We start from the raw sequence: 9,946 nt of genomic DNA on the forward strand, positions 1-9,946 counted from the left end.
AACTCTAGCTCTCACAAGATTGAAGTTTGCATGCATTTTGTTTTCTATCCTTTAATTTTAATGTGTCCTTTTAGTTAAAATTTACAATGAATTTTTCATAGGGAGCATATGGTTAGATTTTGAAGTTTTTAAATTAAATTTCTTGGGATGACATTGGTTAATGGATTTTGCCTTTTATGTATTCTGCCAATCTCTGGTTTTTAATTGAGTGTGTATAACATTTGCATTTAATAATTATCAATAAGATTCTATTTAAATCTATAATGTGCTAGTTGTTTTCCACTTGTCCCATCCATTTTTATTTTTTTATACATTCTTGCCTTCTTTTGGACTAGTTAAGTATATTTTATCATTTAGTGTTATTCCTACCATTTTCTTCTGAGTTATATCTCTGTGTATTCTTTTTTTATGATTGCTTTTGGGTTTATAATATGTTTAGCTTATTATTGTCTATTTTGATATTATATTTTACTATTTCATATAACTTAATACAGCTCATTCCCTTCTTATATCATTGTCATAATTATACTGCTAAGCCTATGTTATAATCTCTAAGATATATTACTCTTATTTTTTGCTTTAAAAAGAAATTATCAGAAAATTTAAAAATGAGAATATGCTTTAAAATTTTGTCACGTTTATCATTATAACATTCTTCATTCTATTGTGTATACAAATTTTTATCTATGTCCTTTATCTTTCATCTGAAGAACTTCTTAAAAATTTTTGTGCTATCAATAAGTTGGTCATAAATTCTCTCAAATTTCGTCTAAACATTTCTATAATTTGTCTTTGGTTATGAGTGATATTTACACTTGGTAAAGAATTCTAGTTTCATAGTGTTTGTCTTCTATCACTTTAAAGATATCATAATATTTATTCTGTTTTGCATGGTTTCTGATGAGAAGTTTGTCATTATTCTTATGTTTGTTTTTCTGCATGAAATTATTTCTCCTGGTTGCCTGTATTATTTTTTTTATCATCAATTTTCATATACTTTGATTTTATTTTAATATACTTTGTCATTTGATTTTTATATACTTTGTAGTGTGTAGTGTATCTGTGTTTGTATTTATCCTACACTGAGTTCTTTGTAATTCTTTGACATGTGTGTGCATGTGTGTGCATGTGCTTATGTGTGTGTTTTATTTTTTCAACTCGGGGTGTTTTGTTGTTTTTGTCATTGCTGTTATTGTGGTTGTTTTGTCATTCTCTTTGTCTCTTTTTTGGGGGAATCCCAAATATACATATTTTAGAGTACTTGATATTTTTTCCACTCATCTTTTAGGCTCTGTTCATTTTCTTTCAATCTTTTCTTTAATTGTGTTTTATTATTAATAGATTCTATTACTATGTCTTCAATATCAATGAAATTCTCTTTAGTGTCTAATTTATAGTTAACCTCAGTGAAAGTTTCATTTAGGCTATTTCGCTTTTTATACCTAGAAGTTCCATCTGATTTTTTTTTTTACATTTTCTGCTTACGTTTTTACTATGTTCCTATTTTCTTTTGCATATTTGCATATAGTTATAATAGCTGTTTTAACATCCTAGTGGGTAATCTCATCCTCTCTCTCACTTCTGTGTTACCACAGTCAGTTACTACCAATAATTGTGAAACAAATAACTCTGCTGAGGATGTTTTAGGGAAAGAAATGCTAAAATTTTTGTAACTAAAGTAAACTACAATATTGAACATAAGTATCAGCTTTATTCTTCACTTTGATTTTTAATATTAATTAGTCAACTTTTACATTAATGAAAATTGACAATAGCTATTCCTGAATAAAAAAAAAAACCCAACTCTTAAAAAAAAAAAAAAAAAACACTGACATTTCTTGTGGTCATGGGTAATATTTTCTTTTCTTTTTGCATGTCTACTAATTTTTGGATGTGTGTTAGACATTTTGACATTATGTTGTTGAGTGTCTGGATTTTATTTTTCTTCTTTAAGGAACATTGAGGTTTATTTTGGCACATAGTCATTTTGGTGGCAGATCAATTTGATCCTGTCAGTTGCTTTGAAACTTTGTTAGGGCTTGCATGGCTAGAATAGCCTTTTACTCAGAGATAGACGACCTCTCTGTTTCTGTATTCTGGCTCATAAAAACTTAAATATTTCCTCTTCTGATGTGAGTTTAGGAAATTGCTTACTTAACTTGTAACTTTTTTCTCCTTCTTTGCTTGACGTTTGAAGTTTTACCTTTCACATCTGTGATCACTTTGTGATGTGCTCAGTTTCTTCCACTAAATAAGATTCCTGAGAATTCCCTCTCTGGACTTGTTCAAGTTAGAATGGGCTATAAGGGAGACAGCAGCCATTTTGTAGCATGCACACATCTTCTCTTAGTTTATCAATTAAACAGTCTAGGTGTGGCTGTGAAGAAAATTTTCAGAAAAATTAAAATAATAATCAATTAATTTTGAATTAATCAAAATAAAGTTATCCTGTTTGGCATGATTTAATCAGCTAGAAGCCCACAAAAGAGGGTGCAGGCTCTCCTTGAGGAGAGAGACTCTAAGCAGCAGTTAGGCCTGACACTGCCTTCCCTTTCCTTTGGATCTCGCCTTTCCAGCTGCCTGCCTGAGGATTGAGCCTTTAGCTCAAGCTAAAGGGGTCCAGCTTACACATGATCTTCCCTTCCTAAGTACCTGACTTGCTTTGGGTTATCAGCCCCCTAAATTCATAAACCAATTCCTTGTAATAAGTACATATATTTTTGTAATTTATAAAATAATACATTCTGTACATCATATATTATATATTTATGTTATTATAATATATTATATCAGCATATATTATGTATGTGTATATATATGCAGGTATATATACACATACACTATATATAATATATAATATAGTATAATATAATATAATAATTTCTCCATTTTGTTGGTTCTGCTTCTCTAGTTTAACTGATGGCATCTGTATTATAATACTTAAATACTAAAAAGGGTTTCTTTGTAAATTTCTTAGGCTCATTTCCTGAGAAGCTCCCTCTTTTTATGGCATTCAGCCACATAAATTTCATCTGCTTTAGCATCCTCAAATTCTGGTCTTGGTCTCCTGAATTCAGCAGGATTATAGGATTCTGTTTGGATTCCTTGTTCCTGCAAATAATTGCTTCCAGTCAGGACATCGGGACTATGGTAGGGTCACCTAAATTTTTTCCTTTTATGAAGTATCATATCCTGCATAGATTTTTCTTTAGCGTCGAAAAATCATTAAAAATATTTTGCTTAGTTGACTAGTAGTTTAAGGTTGAGAGGTAAAGTTCTAGTATTTTTTCCAATATGGATGAAACATAAATCCTTGGTCTAGACTATAAAAAAATACATATTTTTCAATTTGAGGACTTGATTTTTTTAGAGTAATTTTAGATTCTTAGCAGAATGGAGAAAAATATACAAAGATTTTTTTATATATTCCCTGAGTATGCACATGCATTGTCTCCTCCATTATCCACATACCTCACCAGAATAGTACATTTGTTACAGGTGATGAATGAATATTGACATATCATAATCTCCACAAGTTCATAGTTCTCCTATAAGTTCATTCTTGGTGTAATTTCTATGAGTTTGGATGGTCTAGACTTTTTAACATCTGAAAATTAAACTGTCTTTAATGCTAAAATTTACCATAGTCTGCCCCATTGTAACCCAGAGAAAGACAATGGAAATATTTTAGACTGTACTTGAAGGCTCTGGTCAGGGGGAATAAAAAAATTCTGATTATACCTTTGTAAGTTCATCTGATTCAATTATTCTATTATATATCTTATCAGGTACATAATATATTCTCAAAAATTATTTTGTTGGAGTATACTGAGTTGTGCTTCTAGAACCTACTTAACATAGCACCTGAAACATAATTAATTAAAGCAGCAGACTATAATAGTTAATAAAAGCTAGAAAAAAATCAGGTTTGAATTCCAGTTTTTCTTTTACTAATTATATACCTTAAGTGCAAATTTATTATTTTCTAGCAGCCTAATTTTCTTTGTATAAAATAAAATCTAGTCATAATTTCAACCTCATTACGTTGCTAGAAAATTAAATAAAAGAATGTTTGCTAAGTTCTTAGTGCTGTTATCAACTCACTGTAAGCACTGAATTTATTTTTGAAATCCTTAGTATATTTTTATTTCTAAAAACTTAATAAATATTTAAATAATATAAAAATATTAGAAAAAAAAGCAGAGAAAGCTTTTTCTCTGCCATTTCCAAAGGCAGAGAAAAGGGATCCCAAGTTTTTTTGATGTTTGGATGAGATATTGTAAGTCACCTAGATGAACTCCTCATCAGATGCTTGAAACAATTAAACAGAGAATTGAACTCAAACTGACTTATGCAGTGTAGACAATAGAGTCACATAACTGGAAAGTCCAGAGGTAGAAAAGGGCTCAAGTGGCTTATCAACTCTATTTTTCAAGGATCTTCTAAAATCCACCCTCTTTCTTATGTTGGTTTCATCCTCAGGCTAATTTCACTCAAAGTAACAAAATGGCTGCAGTCAACTCTGGGCTATACCTTACCATGTAAAGTATGTGAGTTTATTGCCACTCAGATAAATAACAAATGCCCTCTCCTTTTCTGAGATGACAACACCTGAGATCATATCCCCATCCCTTGTGGTCAAAGCAATGGCTTATCTTTAGAGAGTTAGGCCAGGATTAAATGCCCATGTTTGGATCTGTCAATGGTACAATAGGTAGCACACGGTAATATACTTCTTTACTTGTGTTTCTCAGGTCCTACCTTTGAGTTGGACTGGAGTTATCCTTACACAATCAACACCGTTACTGTTCTTTGGGGAAATATTCAATGTCTCTGCAAGGACCATGTGCAATATACACATTCTTTGTAAATCTCTAGAGTGTATTTGAACATTTTATCTCATGGGAAACTTAGCACAGCCTACTGACATCACACATTTTCACTGTTGACAGATTTTTATCTCTATGTCTCAGGTTTTGTGTTTGAGGATGAGGAGGGGAAGAAAGATGTCTGCCACTCTGGATTGACCAAGGCATTTGAGAAACACTTATTGAACGATCTTTACATAATAAATCCAAATTCTAAGTACTTTACACATATGTAATCATTTAATCTTCTTCACAAGCTTATGAAACTGAATCTAGTACCATCTGCATTTTACCAATGAGGTTGACTGAGATACTTAGTGGTTAAAGTGCACGAGATAAGTCACAAATAAATTTACAGAGTTCAGTTTGAATCCAGTTAGACTGCCTCCTAAATCCATGTTCTTAACCATAATATACTAAAACACTATTATTTTATTAGTCGAGAACCTTTAGTACAGAGAGATGCAAAATATTATAAAACATATTTGATTGATTGGGAAAACTTGATCTAGCTCACTCTATCTATCTATCTATCTACCTATCATCTATCTATCTATCTATCTATCTATGATCTATCATCTATCATCATCTATCTATGATCTATCATCTATTGTCATCTATCTATCATCTATCTATCTATCTATTTATCTATCTATCTATCTATCTATCATCTATTATCTCTTTTTCTCTATCTATATCTGATCTGTCTATCATCTATCATCCATTCATCCATCTATTTATCTATCATCTACTCATCTATTAAATCTACCTATTTTAGCAACAATAAGAATGCAATATAGGGGAAATTATAATAAGCACTTCCAAAAGTTCTAGTCTTATATTTTTAATATGATACATATATACTCCATTTATTCATTTATTCAGCCATACACTAAAAATTTACTATCCATTCATTCAATTCTAGACACTGGACTAGTTCTTTGGAATACAGAGATTTAAGTCAGGCCTGCTGGTGGTCATAATCCTGCTTACTAGACCAATGTTTTTGAAATTGTGGGTTATGACTCATCATTTAAATTAAAAATATAGAATAAAAATTTCAGAGTTTTTATATGGAGTAAGTGAAGTGTTATCTGTTTTATGTGTGTATGTATAAGTAAGTATTCTGTGTGTACTAGTTCATGGTACACTGTGTTTCTTAATGTAGGGCCTGGTCCAAAATACTCTAGAATGATGCATTAGAACCTAGCCAACCAAATCTTTAGATCATTCTCAAACCTTTAACTTTCTACCACTATAGTGCAAAGACTTGAGGAAAAGGGTCAAAACTTATATTCTTCTTTATCCCATCTGGAATGCATTCTAGTAATTTTCTCAAGGTAGCTGCTTTGTACAACTGGTTGTCTTCCTGATTAATGGAGTAGAAGTATTTTATTTGGAATTACTGGTGTCCACTTTTGATTGATATCTACTTTCCTTGGACTTATTTTAGAATCATTTAAACAATATGTTTGACTTGTGGTATGAAAACAAGTGTTTGGTTGACCAAAATTTTGAGTTTTTCAACAAATTTATTTTCTTCTTAGAGACAGAGCCTAAGCCTGGCTTATAGCAGCTATCACAAGGCAATAACTCTTGTTCTCTAAACTTATTAAAGTAGATTTGTATTGTCAATGTTGAGGTAAAATGGCTTTAAATAGTATTATTAAACCTTAAGCTAAGCAATAGCTTTACCATCGAACTTTACGCTTTGTGGTTGTAGTGTTTTATGGATTTATTCTCCATGCTGTCAGCATAAAAAAGGCCAGATGGAAAAGGCTACATTAACTGAAGACCATAAGATCATGAACATGCAAATGACCCGACATTAGGGAATCTGGGATGAAAATTTCATGTGTATGGAACAATTTTATTAGTGTCTCCTGAATCTCACCATCTCTTTCCCTTTACCTCTCAAACTTGTGCAGGCACAGAAAGGTATAGAATGGTTCCATCCATTTTCTCTTAACTAAAGGCATCCTTTGGCATCTAGCCTCTATGGAAATATGGGAAGAAGTAACTGAGGGAAACAATTTGTTCTCTGTGGGTTTAAGAAAATGGAATAGAACTACATTTATGAGGGTTCAGAATTTTTCCACAAAGCATGCCTGTGTAGCTAATGTTCACATAGTCATTTTTAATCTTTTTTTTTTTTATTTTCTAAACTTTTTGATAGTCATCTGGAAAAGCAATTCTTTAAAAGGAGTTATTATGTTAGAGAACACTTCTTAACTCATTTTCACTGCAGTTTGAAGTGGGCCTTTAAAATCTATATCTATCTATCTATCTATCCATCTATCTATCATCTATCTATATCATCTATCCATCCATACATCTCTCTCTCTCATTCATTCATTCATTCATTCACTCACTGTTTTAAATGCAGCTAAAGGAAAAAGAAAACTTAAGTAGTGTAAAAATTAGTAATGGCATTCCTCTATGTTTAATTAAATGTTTCACAAAGTTTTCTAAGTAGTTATTTACATAAGCATTTATCTTAGGCAATATTACACAAATATAAATTGATATAAAAGCCACATTTCCACAAACTTCTTTCAAAAGCAGACTGTAAGAAAGCCCCTAAAAACATTAAAAGGTAGCTCATAGTGATGTGATGTTTTATCATTACATTTTGAAATCAATTATTAATAAAATAAATTAAGTTAGTGTAGGAAGAGATGCAAACTTATTTATTGTATAAACATATAGTAAATAAGTTTGCATCTCTTCCTACACTAACTTATTAGAACACTTCTAAGAGTTTGGGAAATTAATTTTGGTCACTCTCATTTGTTTTTAAGGTAAATGTATTTATAACAAAACATCTAAATCTTTCCATAAATGTTACTTTAGGTCAGAGGGGATTTTCCTACTGTCTTGGTAATATTAACCATTTTGAAGAAAGTGTCCCATTTACATTGACATATTAATCACTGGCAGCCAAGTTAGACCCAATGGTTTTTAAAATAAGATCCTTTATGGGCCCCACTTAGGCAGTGGAACAATTAAATATGTTTTAGGTTTAAAAGTCTTAAATGTGTTCAGTGTATGTGTACATGTAACCCAGACTCTGGGTTAATGCAGTGGACTTGTGAGTATTGTTATCACATATAAATTGGGATGGGGTAGTCGTATCAATATAGGGTGTTGGGCTAAACCAGTATACTAATATTTGAACCATCAGGAGTCCCATCTATCTTTATATGACCCTTTAGACAATAGTCTAAACCCTATCTTGCTTGGCCACAAGATTTTTAATCCTTTGTCAGCTTTCTCGCCCCAAGGATTTCTGGGTGATTTTGAGCAATGTTTATGTGTTTGACAAATGCATCTGGGTGGTCACTTTCCCAGCTGTCATGTCTATAAACCATGATATTCCCAAAGAAACTTCAACTGACCTTCTGTCTTTTTTTGTCCTGGCCTTCCAGCCAAGAAGCTGAAGGGGCCATTTTATCTGACATCAAGGTGGCTGTCTTTGATCTTGTCTTTATTATCTCAAATTTATCTCAGTCTTCTCTGAAACAGAGCAAGAGGGAGGAAAAACAGCAAAATGGTTTACCTCTTACCCCAATTATTGGCCTACTTCCTAGTCAATATAATAATAATTTTCAGAGGTATAGCATGCTTATTCATGAAGATATTTTATATTTTTATGCTTATAAGTTTAGCTCAACATAGTTAGGGGTGCCAGATTTAGCCAATAAAAGTGCTTATATTAATATAAAAATATTTATTTTTTGCCTGAAATTTAAATTTAACCAGACATCCTGGCAAGCCTAATTTAGGGAGTTCCTGCTAGTACTGATTACTTTAAAAGCAAAAGAACAAAAAACAAAAAAACGCACAACATGTCAAATAGACAAAAATAATCATATTAAGACTAAAACTAGCTTAAATCTAAGCATTCACCTAAAGAATAGAGAAATTGTTTGGTCTTTAAAAATAACAGGTTCCCATCATCATTTAGCCATGAGTGGTTTCAGGATATTGGGGTTAAGTTTCAGTCTGTCCTGAAAATGGCTATTTCCCTTCCTCACTGGCTGTCATGGTACTTAGAGAGAAATCCCTTCAAGGTAGTGCCCTGACCTTGGCAGACTCTTCCTTCGTTTCCAGGTTAGTTACCAGGATGTTGTCTTCAGAAAGGAGGGAAGATAACCGCATCCCCATTCTCCAGTTTTTGCCATCTCTGTTCCAATTATGAGGAGTCTATAAAGCATTTAACAGTTGTGTGTGCAAGATCTTCAGCCTTGACCAAGTGGGAGGAGAATGGGGTGGGAAAAATCAGATTTGCCCCAATATAAAAATGCCTTTAGGTCTACTCTAAATCAAGGGACTTCCCAAATACTGAAGCTCAGTATTTTTAGAATTCTCTGCATTTAATGATGTGGGGGAGAAGGGTCACTTTCTGAGGTTTAGCTGTAAAATGTTCTGTCATAGTGTTACTTGGTGTGTATGAATTAATTCTTCGATGACAAAACAGGGACTGTGCTCTAATAGGGATCACAAAAATCTGCAAACTCAATTTTGTAATCTATTTACTATCAGATTTATATCAGTGTCGAAATGCTTTAGCAATCAAATTAATTCAAATCTGGCTTAGCATCTCTTCACTCCAAGATCAAAAATATTCATAAATTGTGTTACAGAATGTTTTCGCATGTTTTTCTTGCACTCAATTTACCCAGTTTAGAGTTTGTAACGCAGCCTTTTGACTGGCTAACTACTAAACTACTGATGCATTTGCTCTATTATCTGCTACCTCAAAAACTGGTAAAAGAATCTGAACGGTTGACCTCATCCTAACAAAGTAGTAATTAATGTCAGATACATCTTGATAAAACTATTAAAATTATTTTAAATGCTTGCGCAACTAATTGGAAAGGGTAGATTCCTCTTTTACTTTATCAAGCATCATGCCAGGGTGAATATAATCTTCCTGATTAAACACAATGAAATACCTAACATTTTAGGAAAATAATCAAAGTATATTTTGGTATAGGGTGTGTTTATACAGGCTAAACTCACCAAAACAGCAATTTCTTTCCCTTTGCCATTCAGAGTGAAATGGCACTTTGACT

The sequence above is a fragment of the Pteropus vampyrus genome, unplaced genomic scaffold (assembly GCF_000151845.1).
Source record: "Pteropus vampyrus isolate Shadow unplaced genomic scaffold, Pvam_2.0 Scaffold32, whole genome shotgun sequence".
NCBI classification, from domain to species: domain Eukaryota; kingdom Metazoa; phylum Chordata; class Mammalia; order Chiroptera; family Pteropodidae; genus Pteropus; species Pteropus vampyrus.